Source organism: Epinephelus fuscoguttatus, linkage group LG19 (genome assembly GCF_011397635.1).
Source record: "Epinephelus fuscoguttatus linkage group LG19, E.fuscoguttatus.final_Chr_v1".
NCBI lineage: Eukaryota > Metazoa > Chordata > Actinopteri > Perciformes > Serranidae > Epinephelus > Epinephelus fuscoguttatus.
Genome location: NC_064770.1, coordinates 20,910,366 through 20,925,311, shown reverse-complemented (window position 1 = coordinate 20,925,311; position 14,946 = coordinate 20,910,366).

Sequence of the window (14,946 nt, the reverse complement as noted above, 5' to 3'; positions counted from 1 at the left end):
ATGCTCGCTGGTTTGCTAATGTCCCCCTACTCTAGTCTTTGCCCAAGGTCACTTCAGATACAAATAAAAAAAAGCAAGTAAAACAAACAATCGAATCGCTCCCACCTGGCACACAGGAGGAAACCATTTCACCTGCTCTCCTCTGCTGTTTGTTAATCTGACCGTTGGAAGTCAGTATTTTTCATCATTTGGATGGATGGTGTGATGGTAGAGCTTTTTGTGTGTGTGCATTTATCAGTAGAGACAAAAAGTAACATGCAGCCTGTCGTTTTTATTTTCTTTTGCAAACTGTCACTGCCCTGCCAGCGGGAGCTCTTTTCTTCTTGTGTGTGTCAGTGTCCATTCACATACCGTGTTGATAATAACCTACACTGTGTGTTTGTGTGTGCGTGTGTGTAATTCACACTGAATTGCAGTCTGCTTCTCAGTGGTTTGACAGCGCCACTCCTCAGAGACTGCAGCATTTTAGCTGCTGTGTGACATCACCTGTTGCTGTCACTGCAACAACTTGATCATGTCATCTCAGTGTGTAGTCGTGCATGGAGCGCCAGACAGATGAGATTGGGCTTGTGAGAGGGGGAGATATGGAGATCCTGGTCCCCCTGTGTCCCGGGGTTGCTCTGGTGATGGACGATGTGAATGGCTGTGACTGCGGAGCAGGGTGGCCTGCTACAGGGCTGGAGGTGCCAGCATATGCTGTCCCCTCCATCTCTCTGCTGTGATGAATGTAAAGTTGATAATGGCTCATTAATATGCGCAGATAGAGGGAAAAACCCATTGACTACCTCAGCAGCTCCTGCCACTTGTTTTGGGGAAATTAATTTAATAACTGGATCAGTAAAGCGCTGTGATCACAGCACTCGCTCCAATTTGCATATTAATGTACCATGCTGCATGCAGCCTGCAATGTTTATGGACGGGTGGGGCTGAGGCAACTGTTTTTAATTACCTTTACTTTGTATTGCTCTGGAGGTGACAGGGGTGGGGCCCCGTCGCGTCGCAGTGGAGGCGAGAAAAGGCTGCATTTCCCCGGCGGAAACTTTCTAATGCTTCTGCATATTTATTAAAAAGGTATTTCTGTGTCCCTGCTCACCCTGAAGACTAGTGGTGGGATTTCTTCGTAATGCAAGTTGAAGAAAAATAATCACACCAATACGATTCCGCCCTCACGGGTGTCTCTCTCCAGTGATTTCACTCCAAGGCTTTTGTGCTTTTACCACATAAAATGAATACCTATAAACGTTATTAGATGTCCAGCCTCAATATGTTTTAATGCATGTGCAAGGTAGGTGAAATCAATTTATTAATGCGAGGGCGTTATGAAGATTTATGCCACATTTAGAACAGAATAATATTCCATAGGCATGAATTATACAATAGCTTTATGGGAGGAATGTGATCTCACACATGTCTCAACCTGGAGCAACACTCAGCACACACTGTAGGCGGGAAAAACAGAGAAAAACACGGAGACAGAGAGAGAAAAGAAATGAGAGATGCAGCATTTAAAGCTGCTTTGAAAGATAGTAAGAAATTATGACATATATTGGAAGGGACACATAGTCTGACTAATGTGTCAGTCATTTATGTTTTGCTGCATGTGCAACTTACATAGACAGTAGTAGCCTCCATTTATTTATCCATGTAGTAGGCTATACCTGTATAGCACTAATTGCTTATGATAAATATTATAATGTAATAGGAACCGAGTTTTCAAACGTAGGCCTTTTTACTCAGCTGTTGACTCTAGTGTTGACTCCATGGCTACGGCCTTGCCTGAGCCGTAGTAAAAGAAATCTCAGTTGAAGTTGGGGGTTGTAAAAACTTCTAATTAATTTATCCTGAATTTTACTACCGCTAATACTCTGACTTCGACCCTGATGATACAATAGGAGTAAAAAAAAATGTAATCAACCTCCTGCCCACGTCTCCATTTAGCATATCACCAATAATGTTCCAAACAAGCAGATGAATACTGCATAAACAAAAGCTAACGAAGCAGTTAAATATAAGACATTATGCAGTGCTGAATAAATTTAAAAGGAATAAAAACTGATATTCTTGCCGAGGAAGATATGCACAAGACATGTACAGTGCAATATAAATATATATAATGTAGATATTATTATATATCTATTCTGGACTCCCTGAACTCCCACACATTCAATTAAATATCATACTAGAAGTCCATTATAATTTATACACTGTTACTTACTCTAAACTACAGGGAGCTATTTTTATGTATGATGGAAATCGAAAGTGGTGGCATTTTTTTTGTTTGTTTGGGATTTTTAATAGAGTATTATCAGTTCACTTGTAATGTGAAGAACACCTGTGTTACAATGATGTTCAGTTTCCTTTGAAATAAACCCACTTACTGCACTGTATTATTATCTCTGCCAGGCATATGTCTGGAGGGGATTATGTGTATTGTGGTGTGTTAGTGTGCGAGTGTGTCTATCTGTCACTCCACAGCTAATCTTGCAAACTACTGGAGTATTTAGCCTAATATTTTGTGTGCATTGACTGCTGACTCCTCGTTTCTCTTATGCAGCCAGTAGGGGCCTTGAGTCATCTCAGCTAAAAACAACAAGCCTTACTGTCACATTTTGGCTTTCGTCATGGGTTAAATAAATTGACATCCACAGAAAAGTGTAGCTGCATTTTTGACTGCAACATCAGCAGATTAACTCCATGCCTGATATGCTATGATCTACTAATGTTTGGTGCGATATGAGATGAATTAGTCCCTGTTTATGTTATCTTCGCCGCCATCTTTGCTGTAAGGGAGCCGGGAGGGAACAAAACCACCTGCTACAGCCGCGATCCACTTTTGTTTTGTCTGTTGCACGGCGTCATATCACACTAGGAGCATTTCAGAGGTGGAGCATTTTGTGACTTTTGTGCTTCTACCATATGTAATTAAGCAGGCTATGTAGGTATGGTTCATTTTTTTGTCCATTTTAGTCATGTTTATTGTTGTTTCCGACTTCTTTGTGCTGTAGCCTACCCATAAAGTTAACACCATTCAAAGTCCAGTTATGATCGACATGGATCACAGATTTCTGGCTGTGCTTTTGTAATTATAAATGCATTCATCCTCATATTGGTATTGTATCTATATTTCATATACAGTGCCTGTTAGCAGGAAAACTGGATTTTCTATGTGCAACATGCTGTCAGAAAATAGATGAGAGGCATATTTTCATTAGCTTCTGGGTTGCTTCTGAAATGTGCTGCGGTGCGTCTGCTGAAATTATAAAAACATAGGGCTGTCCTTGAAAGTTGGAGATTCTAATCATCATTCAGAGACACCTCAGTCGACTGAGATTGCTTCAAGTCGAGCAGTTGAGTTTTTTCTTTTTTTGTTTCTTTTGCTAATCAGTGTGCCATGCAGTGTACTTGTAGGGACATTTCGGTCCCCAGATTTTGCTGTGGAGTAAGCACTCTTGACTCTTTGAGACACGATGCAGCAGCACAGAGGAGCAGAAACTCTCCACCCTAAGGCCCCTAGATAACATTATTGTCCTTCTTCTACTTGGAAGCAGTGAATTTACAGCTCACAGATACTTCATACGATACAGTCTCTGGCTTTTGTTTGATATCTAGTATTGGCAAAAAATGTTGCTGCACATTTCCAATACGTTGTTTGCTTGTTAATTACATTATATGAATGCTGCTGTCACACTGACTGGCCGGCTGAGCCCTGTTCAAACTCTGAAACTTTATATAATGAAAAAAATTGTCACATATTCATATTAAATGGACAAATCTGATGCGACTGACATAATTCTGAGTCGGGTACAGCCCTACAAGAATTATATAGAATCACTGCAATCAGCCCAGGTGGCGGGGTGGTGGAGATCTGCCCTCCACTGAGTGCACTCCTTGTGTTTATATTGTATTATCAGTTTCTCACATAATTAGTTGCCTCAACCATAGTTTTTCATACTGGTGACCATGATGGCTGATCATGATTGTCATTCAACTCCTTGCGTTGTAGTAGTAGTGTCCCTTGTGTGTAATTTTTGTGTGACAGTATGTGTTTAAGGTTGAATCAGATGGTCTGATCGCAGGTGAAATCATCTGGAATCATCTGGTGGGACAGGTGTGAATGAGCCACAGCAGGTTCTGTTTGAAGTTCCTAATATAGAACGTGTTGCTGTAGTGCACTCCCAGAATGTAGATACAGTTTATCAGTGATAGTCCTTAAGTATGTCTGATAAAGAGAATGTTAAATTGTGATATATCAATAATACAGTATACGTTTTGATGCAAGAGAATAGAGTAGAGAATAGAGAAGAGAGTATTCACAGTACCAAACCTGTAACCCATCCCAGCAGTGATTCAAACAATGTAGAGGTGGCCTTGGAGATCTGATTTTGGTGCAATTAGTTCTGTGCTTTAGTAGCATAGCACCTCAGGCTTGTAAAATGATCACCCTCCTGTGGCCATTCTCATGGCCACTGACCCAGGTGTTTTTGTCTTCTGGAAATTTCTTAATTTCATTGCAGAATAGAGAGAGGACATAGGAAAAGGAAAGAATTCTCCTTTTTTGGAGAGCCCCCGTCACCTCTTTGATCTTCTGGGGGAGAGAACAGCATCTTGTCTCTCCCTGACATACAGTAGAGAAGGCCTGTGATCTGACAGTCTTCTCACCTAACCTGGATTTCACTTTGTCTGTCACTCGATCTGTCTTCCTCACCTCACTTGTCTGAACTTTCTAATCTAGAGTGCCACATTTGAAGTTGCTTATATTCCATTGCTGCTCATGATCTGCCCTATATTTCTAATGTTGGGAATGTTAAGTTTCATAAATGTACTACACCCTGACTGAAAACAGAGACTTGGTTTTCACAACATGTCCATCATGTTTAACTCAGTTTAATATAAGCCTGAAACCTATGAGAAATACTAACAAACTGGAGCCATTGAGAATTTTAGATACATTTGTTCTGGATAATATTTCAGTGTGCTTTGTCCATGATAACAAATAATGCCCAGTGCAAAAGATTTTACTCTAAATTACTGCACATATAACTGAAGATTTGGTGTGTATGGGACAAAGATCCGAGCTTTAGGTTGACGTCACACCACTCTTGAAAAGAACAAGCTGGTTTACCTATTCTCACCTGCCTCTTTTTCAACAAAATTCAAGCTGAGCTATTGGTTTGCATGCCAGTGTGTGAATTTTTCTGAAATTCTTTTCCATTATCCTGCGATACATTGTGCTTTCCCCCTGATCCATAGAGAAAAAGACTGAGCTGTATTATGATACAGTATTATGTATGAGGCTGGCTCAGGTGCAAGCCTGTATCACTGCAGATAGACAGTCGACTAGCGGGGCTAGTTAACCTAGCTCTCTCACTGGCTGCGGCCGAGGCTGATTGAGACAGAGCTATGATTATGACTATAGCCATGGGATGACAGAGCTTTGGCCTTTGCTGTTGCTGTAATTGTGTCTGCAGACAATCTTTGGCTTTTATGATTAGGCTATAGCTTTGACACATTTGTTCGTAATGGGTGTGACATGGGGTTGTGTGTGTGCAGTGAATTGACATGATTGCACTGGCTGGATTTGTTCAGGCAGCACGATTATGTCACAATTTGTTGTATTGAAACTACTGTACTCCCAAACATCAACAACACATCTGTCATGTCTGATATGAGCACCGCGGGTTCAGCTCCCATGTAGTTTTAATGAGCTACATGCAGCATTCAGGGCATATCTATGATTCAGAGCCTGAGCTGGGATTGTCTGCACACGGCTCTCACCATGGAGGCGGCTATTAGTGCTAACAACGACAACAGTGCTGAGAGAGCTAATGGTGTTAACCTAGGAGGGAAGTATTGGGTGGGTGCTCCACTTCTGTGAGGCTGCTGTTCTGTCACTGTGGGTTGGGACAGTATTATCAGTGGTAACCTCCATAAAATCCACGTGTGACTGGACTGGCCACCAAAACAAAGAACAGAGAAGCTCGGAATAAAACACTCAGAAGGCATGTGACTTCATTCTCTGCTCAGGGCACCATTACTCCAATATATCTTTACATAGCAATTAGTTGTTTGCTGCTATATTAATGCTCTAAGTGTTGCATATAGTGATGTTAATGATGCTTTTTCAGCTAATGTTATTAGCAGCAGAAAAGAGTAGTCACAGTACAGCTATGGGAGCCATAACCACACCATAGATTAAAGTCGGCACGTGACTTCATTCTGTGCTCAGGACACCATTACACCACTATATCTTTACATAGCAAATGGTTGTTCGCTGCTATATTAATGCTCTAAGTTTTGCATACAGTTACTTTAATGATGCTTTTTCAGCTAATGTTATTAGCAGCAGAAAAGAATAGTCACAGTACAGCTATGGATTAAAGCACAAATGATTATAGATTAAAGCACAAATGCAGCTTTAGTCTGAGCATTAACCACATCCACAGCCTGCTCACAGCCAGTGGCTGTACACTGTCAGAGCTTGGTGTTTGGAAAGGATTAATGAGCAATAAATGCATAATGTAAAGTGTCAAATCATCTCTCCTTTCTGAAGTATCTGCAGAGCATTTCCATAAACTGGCAGTGTATCATAACTGGACTGGACCAGCACCCTGACTGTTCCCATAGAAAAGAGGGAATGCAAAATGTACTGTGACGTAATGCAAAAATCGTTAAAAAACGAACAAAAAAAAAAAATCCACTGTGACCCAGCGGGGGCTCCGTAAGATTTACTTTGCTGCCACAAGCTAATTCACTGTTTGTCATGACTCTATTCAAATAGTTTGAACTTGGGAGATATCCCTGTCATAAACACTACAACCTCAAATGCCGAGCTGATTCTCTAGAGTCCTCTGCCTCAAGATGTATGAACTTGATTGTCCTCATCATCATAACTGGGTTGTAACATCAGTTGAAGGGGAATGAATAATGCCTGGTGTCTCACACAATCTATTTCACATATAATATTTTCCTTGAAATATGTGCTTCAAGGGGAATGACAAGATGGATATTGTCACGCATTCACATTCACAGTAAATCTCTCACAGTGCAAATTGTCCATCACAGATGATCAACCTCATTTTTGCTAAGCCAAGCAGACCGCACTCATCACTTTCCTCAGGTCAGTTAGCCTATAGCCTGCATTAGAAGTCTGGGTGGATGCCCCACATATTTTCAGCTCTTGTTTGTGCTTGTCCAGAAAAAAAGAAATTTGTTTATACATAACTGTATACTGTATGCAAATGGTGTAATTAACTGTCAAGAAAATGACCCTGGCTGAAACGCACTAAGAAGCAGAACAAAGGACAAATCACTAAGTGGTAGGTATGCAGGAATGTGATTGATGCCAATTTAAATCTGGCTTGCTCTTTTTGCAAGGGAATGCATTTACTTTGCAAAAAGGTGTGAGCCATTAAAGCAGGAAGGGTTGAAAGCAGAGTGAGCTGAAAGGATTGCAACTGCTCAGTCTTAACAAGAAAGACAGACCTTTTTTTTTTTTTAATTTTTGATTATATGTTGTAGCATTTTCACCAACACCAGCTGACAGCTTTGACTGACAAGTGTTTTATATATTCTGCCATTACTGCTTGGCCTTTAAATAAAAAAGATCCCTTACTTAATTGACTAATGTAAAAAAAATGTATACTGCAGTATCCCTCTTGGTCTGACACTGTGCACTTAGCATTTAAGCTAATGTACGACATTTATCATACTAATTTCCATTAGTCTAGTTTTTCTGCTCTAAAACCTTTTTTCAAACCTGTTAATTTTCTTTGTCCAGTCCTCATGAAATTTGGTACAGTTCAAGGCTCCAGAGGCCCAAAATGAATTTATGAATGGTTGTCAGTGTTTTGTGGGCAGGACCATTTTCTGCATCCAAATGATTTTTCTGGCCAAACTTTTCTAAAAACACATCCTCACTCCCAACTCGTCAAATACTGACGTTTAGTAAGTCAAAATATGATGTGCTGGGTACTAGTCCTGTGTCAGTTTTGGATGTTCAGGGATGGTAAATTTACGCTCATTACATGCATTGTGTCTTTTCAAAATAAATGTCTGTTTTCACAGGAAGTGTACAGTTTCTGCTTGTTAAATTCATGCAGTCACTTGTCAAAATAAACTTAAACAACACATTCTCACTCTGACCTTGTCACATTCTGACATTTGGTCATGGACCTTCCACATCCAGATACAACGTGCAAGGTACCGTGGATGCGTTGGTTGTTGACGTTCTGGGACACCGTGTCAAGTTCTGCCTGTTACATGCATTGTCTCCTTTCAAAATACACATACATTTTCACAGGAGTCAGAGTTTGGGATGGAGTCTTTTACCCCCTGGAGTGTTACTGGAGTTTTTGGAGTGCTCAAATAAACTGGCCTTTTTCCCGAACGCTCCTCTGGTCTCCTGCTCATGAGGGATTCACTACAATATCGTAACATGGTTTAGATTTATAAATAAATATTCGCCTCGTCACTAGATAGACCTACTCCTGAAAAACTCGTGCGCAAGGCTTTTTGTCCCTACGAGGCCACCGTCATTTACCCGACGGGAAGGGTGAGCGAGTGAGCCCTGCAATCTAGAATTTGGCCACTGATGTCACTGTTTTCAACCCATTTTATACACTGGCCCTTTAACATTTACATACAGTCACTTTCAAAATAAACGCACGTTGGTACAACACCGCAAATTTACTTTTTTTTCCCGTCAACAACAAATGATCGTGGTTAGGTTTAGGAAAAAAGAAGAGGGTTTGGCTCAGTCTTATGGAATGCAATCACCCCTCGCCCGGGTGAAAGTGTTTGTTGGACCCATTCATCACCCCTCCACCAGTTCCACTTGGACTATCGCTGTCTGAACTTATGTTCTTGTCCCGCCACATTTCCCTCTGACACTGCTGGTTGCCGTTAAGCTATGAAGGTAACCGACTGCGTGTCATGCCGACATTAAAGGACAACTTTTCTTTGCTGGTGTCTGTCGCAGCAAGTCACTGCCCGAGTGTCAGATTCCAATTCAGACTGATATCGGGTTGACACAGAACATAGGTAAAACTCTTCATTTGTAGGTTTCCCTTAGGTTTAGGCAACTAAAGCATGTGGTTAGGTTTACAAAAACATCAAAATTTGGCCTAAAATAACTAGGTTTATTACTAACATAATGTGATGGCACATGACAAGTGTCACATACCTCACGGGACACACATCAGAATCGTGTGCTACACATACAAGCAACTATGCTGCTCCCAAAGTAACTCCAGTGACTTTTGGTTTCACACGGAAACCGAACTGCGGCCTACCAGGTTAAAGTCAAAAGATTGTTTTACCCAGCCACCTCCCTTTCTACCTTACTCCTTATACTACTGTAGTTGCCTAGAGCCAAAATATACCGATTTGTGTGTCATACTGCAGCTAAAGGGTGCCTCAGTGCATCTGGGTATAATGTTGAGAGCCACTCAGCAGGCATCGGTATTTGATGAATTGAGAGTGAGACCGGGTTGTTTCAAAAACCAGTAACAAGTCCCCATAACAAATATATTTCCTGTTGAAATTTTGTAAAACAGATTTTCACAGAAACATTTGCAATTATCTTAACAAATGATCCTTGTTTTTATATTCAGTTCCAATTGGGATACTAAAAAAGGAAATACAGTACACAGAACTGCTTTCTCATGAACATATTACAGTATATTAACCCAGTGCAGTGGACATAACAAGTGGTCCTGCTTTTGCTTTTGGCTGTATTTTGTTGCACAGGTGCAACAGTAAAAAAGCTTATATGATAAAACGTGCTGTGAGGTTTGATAAAGTTTTGATTGATGAATAAGAATGATTCATAACAACCCAAGTTGTTATTAAAGTCTTCATGTCAATAAAGTCATATCTACTTCCAAGGCACACTTCTGCAAATCTTATAACATCTTGCAGGATTGTGGGTGCTGAACAATGTTTTATTTCTTTTTCTCAATATTCTTTCAGTAATATTGACTCATTGCACTTATTGGACTCTTATTGCTCATATCTGCTTGCAGCTATGTAGTGATGTTTGTATTTTAGTATCCTGGCCCTTTTCTCTACCAGCACACCGCAGCTAAAACGTCATCTCTTTTCTCCGGCAGCATTTTACTGTAATTACAGAAAGAGCAGAGGGATCCAGGAGGGCCTGCAATTCAATGTTTCATGCTAAATCTTTACTGCCTCAGCGAGGTGTGCGATGTCAGGACACCAGGGTTATAAAAGTGAATCACCCATGGTCCCTGCCCAGAATGATTCTGCTTTACTGTCCTTCACAAAACAGCCCCTAATGAGATTAGGGATGCGAGTGCTGAAACAATGAAAGCTCAAAACACAATTAAAGAGCCAATTAATGAGTGAGGTTCTCCGAGGAGTTAAGTGGAGTAGAATTACCTCCTTTTCTTGCTTACCCGTTATTCCATCTCCACACCCTGGCACCTTCACATCCTTTTTGGGTTCAAACATGATTATAAAATGTGGGGCGAAATAAGGAAAGCAAGTGCAAGTTATGTTTAATCATGAGGAAACAAGTGTTCAAAGCACTTTTCAGAGTGCTTCTGTGTCACCTGAGGGGCAGGGAGTTGAGAAAAAGTTTGTTTATTGTGAATCTAAAAGAGAGGAGGTGTTCCAAGGGTGGCTGAGGGCACAATTAATGAGGAGGCTCATAAGGAATGATGCAGTGAAGGAAGCAGTGAGTTAGCAGACATATAAAACAAGATTGGGACCATTTGTGAGCACTGGCGTCTTAGCTGTAACTGTGGATTGAAGGGACGGAAGCAAATGTGCTCTGAATGTACGGTACAATTTAATCAAAGCAGAGTGTCTCAGGACCAGCTATGCACACGGACAGTCGATTTTCCATTAAAAACAAACCCTTCGTCGCGAGGACGGCTGCGTGATTAAAGTGGGAACTGCATTTGCTTCTTAATTCTAGAGTTGCCGTCTCTATCCATCGTCTGCCTATGAAGCTCACCCCCGTGCACTCTATCAAACCAGTTCTATCACAGCCATACCTGCACTCAATCAGCTCGAGTGCATGTGAGAGCGCATGCTTATGGCCACTTTATCAAACCACCAGTGCCGCACTGTGGTCTGTTGTTCCTGTTGGATTTCTGCTGTGCATTAATGCAGGCCGCTCGCACTGAGAAGTTTCTTTAGGTTAATACATCCTCCAAATAAAAATTCTGTATTGGTTGCTTATTATTCAGGCCAGCTTTAATTTTAACTTGGTTCTTTTGTTTTCCCCAGGGACGTGTACAACTCTGCATTAAGGAAACGTTCCGGCAAAGTCACCACTGACCCCTACGCCAATGAAAAATTTAAGTGAAAGAATGGCCGAGGGTTTTTCAAGGTAAACTAGTTGCAGTTTCTTCCACGTTTGACCAAGCATGACAAACAGCTTAGCTCTAAACTTCTACTTTACTTCTTTTTTATAATACAAAGCTATCTTGTGTGCTACACCATGCTGTTTCTGCCAGGAATAGATATTTATTACCTATCAACTATTCTCTGCAATTGTGGGGAACGAAGTAAAAAAGATTGCTGATGTCTTGGCAACAAGAACTTGGATGTGCATGATCTGAATTTCTAATTACGCCAACAGTGTAATCTGCTTTCAAGTATTGTGTGTTTGACTGTACACCTGTCTCCAGATGCCAAATTAATTTCATGCATTATTATATTCTCCTTTGCATCAAAGAAATTAAACGTCCCCCTTCCGTCCTCTTACAAATTTAGCTTGTTTATAATCTGGGATGTGAATATTTGTCTTTCTGCACCACTGAGAGCTCTCATGTGATTTCTGTCTACAAATTATCCACCTGCCTTTTTTTTACAGTAGCATCTTTTTTGACAGATCCATAAACAAGTCTCACACTTCATCAGTTGTTGTCTGGCTGCCAACTTTGCAAATCTTCATTTACTTTGCTCAGTGTAGAGATTTGAGTCACTGCAGTCTGTTAGTGTTTTTTTTCCCAGGCTCAGTGATCACAGCATCATGTAAAACTTTAGGCTGCACATTTAGACTTTCCTACTTCAAATTCTCTGGTTTAGTATTGTCCCACTGGGTTTGAACATAAATCAGGCACTTGGTGGCACAAAACCAATAACTAATCAGTGCTATCGTATATTAGCAACTGTTTTGTAGTCGCCTCATATTGAGTTTTATACCAAGCTTTTCATTTATTCACTCAGTTGACACATACAACTGACTCATACTAAATAGTTCCTTTGTAGTTTTTATTTAATGGTTTATAAACCAATTGGCCATTTAACTCCTGAATAGTCAGTGTCTCCATGTATCTGAATGCTGTTTGATATTTTTAAGACCTCAGAATTTGCATTCGCCCTCTATCTTTACAACTTTACTGTATGCCTACGTCTTGTTCCCACATATCTCTGTGAATGTGTGTGAATCAATCAGAGGTCCGTTCATTCATATAAGAACCTCCGTGATCTCTGGTGGGTTTGCAAAACTCTTCCTCTTTTTTTTTTCTTTTTTCAGTCTCCGGAATTTGTCTTCCTTTATGAACAGATTGATGAATGTAATACAGCTCTACCTACACATTTTAGCGTAGTGAAAGTGAAAAGTTTGGCGCCATCTTTAGCTAGCTAACATTGATAGCATGCTAGCTGTGTAACATAGAGTGCACGCATAGTGGATCAAACATCAAAATATTTCACGGAACTCACTCACTTATTTGTCGCCATGCATTATTGCCTCTGTTTTTATCTCTGTACTGCTTCATGCGCATATTCCACAAGATTGGGTGGAAAAAAAACAAATTAATTTCTGTCATTTCTATGAAGGTGTTTTATCCATCCATAAAGAGAAGCGTTTCCTTGCGTTAAACAAAAGGGTTGCACTACGTTTACAGTACGGAAATACGGACACAAAACAAAACTGTGTGGAGATGAAGTCTTTTATGCTGAACGTTAGATATGTATACGGACACACACGAAGCCACCTGTTCACGCTCTGCATTCATTTTGTCTGTATTTGTGCGCTCTTCTTAACACCTTGTTTCCAACTATGTATGTGTACGAAGACGAGTCAACTGAAAGTCTCCGTGATATCCCATGTGCCTGCAAAACTCCTCCTCTCCTCTCCAGGTAGTTTCTATCAGGTTTCTATCCATCCATAAAGAAATGCACTTCCTTAAGTTGGACACTAGAGGCATCATCCGTATATTTTCGGGTCTACGGACACTGGTTACAAACGTAAGTGGAAAAGACGCGTTAAGCTTACAGATACAGACAAAACAGAGCAGTACTATGGGAGATTGTGAGGGCAGTGTAGCATAGTCCAAGGCAGATATGACCACAGGACACAACAAAGACATTTTCCAAATGACGATATGAAATGAATCAGTTATAGTTAAAGGGATTCTCCGTCCACATGTTGGGGTGTATTTTGTGGCCTACAACACTGCCTCCGTTAAAAGGTACATTTTTACGACCTCCTCTACAGTCGGCATGTTTTTTGCTGTCAGAAACGGTTGTCTCTGCTCTCTAGTGCCATCTACTGGGTGTATCTATGGCTGCATAGAGGATGCATTGTATTATGTGGGCAGCAACAATCTATTTTCATACATAAAGTGAATATAATAGAGGCCCTCTATAGAAAACACCCAGCAAGAGCCCTGATGTACAGACGAGCCTGCCATCCGTTGCAGTGGACAGTCTCGCAGATACATCTCAACTATGTGTGAATCTTAGCTTTGAGAGATTTACACAGTGAGTGAACCAGCTTAGTGATTTCAGGCCCCCTGAATCACAACCTTCGCCATTTTCAATCCACTTTTGCTCTTACCCTCAGGATGATCTTAAGCAAAGTGGACACGTAAGTTCTGTTGCTCCACAGCAAAGGGACAAGTAGGGCTTAACTGGAGATGATCTATCCTGACACAGATACGATGATACAATTCTCAAATGGGGCCACCCATAATGATTTGATGCTGTTCGTCATGCCCCTGATCTTTATCGTTATTATCACTTCACTTACTGGCCCTTGGCTCTGAGCATTAGTCGGCACAACAGCACACTCACTGGTGCTCACAGAGCTAATGTTTGCCCCACAAGTGCTGGAGGCAATGGTTCTACCGCTGGCAGCAAACACTCGCCATAATTGATTTTTTTGATGAAAAAAGTTGTAAACAAAACTTGTGCCTTTTTTTCTGCACTACTTGGTAATAGCATTGCATTTTCCCCTCATTTCACTCTCAGCTATACATGAATTTCTCAGAAAAATTAACTGAGTGGAAGAGCGGCAATAACTTATATACTATAACTGGCATATTTCTTTTTTATAGCAACTAAATACATTGAGTTTTTTACTGTGACAAATTCAAATGTATAAATAGCTCTATTTGTGTCTATTGCGGAGCCTATTTAGTTGCAGGGCTTAATTAAGTACAATATGGGCATGAATGGATACATGTCCCGTATGTATTTCTCACATGAGTGCATCTTTCTAGTCTGCTGACTTTATTTTTCAGTGTCTTTGATCAAAGAGGTTGCATTATCTGCGTGCAGTCATTATTTCCTTCCCTGCTCTCTGTTAAGGGGAAAAGTTTGTTGCCTGGAAAGTGTAGGTCCATTTTAACCAGTCATGCCTAACATTAAATACCTCTGTGCACTGGTGAAACTGTCAGCTCCAGACTTTATTAAAAGATGATCCGCGAGACACTTCTTTTAAAAGAAGCAACCTTCTGCCCTTTTTTATAATTGCCTGCACATTTGCTATTTTTTTTCCCGGCAGTCCGATCATCCTTATTTTTTTGGTTTAGATAGTGGGAGAGCAGAGAGAGGATGCTGTGGTGGATCTAATCTCAGCACAGCAAGAGCAACAGTCTTTCACTTTTCACTTTTTCACCTTAATCGTGTCGGTTTATATGTGTAGAGAAAACTAAAAAAGTTGCTGGGAAAAACAAGGAATCCGTA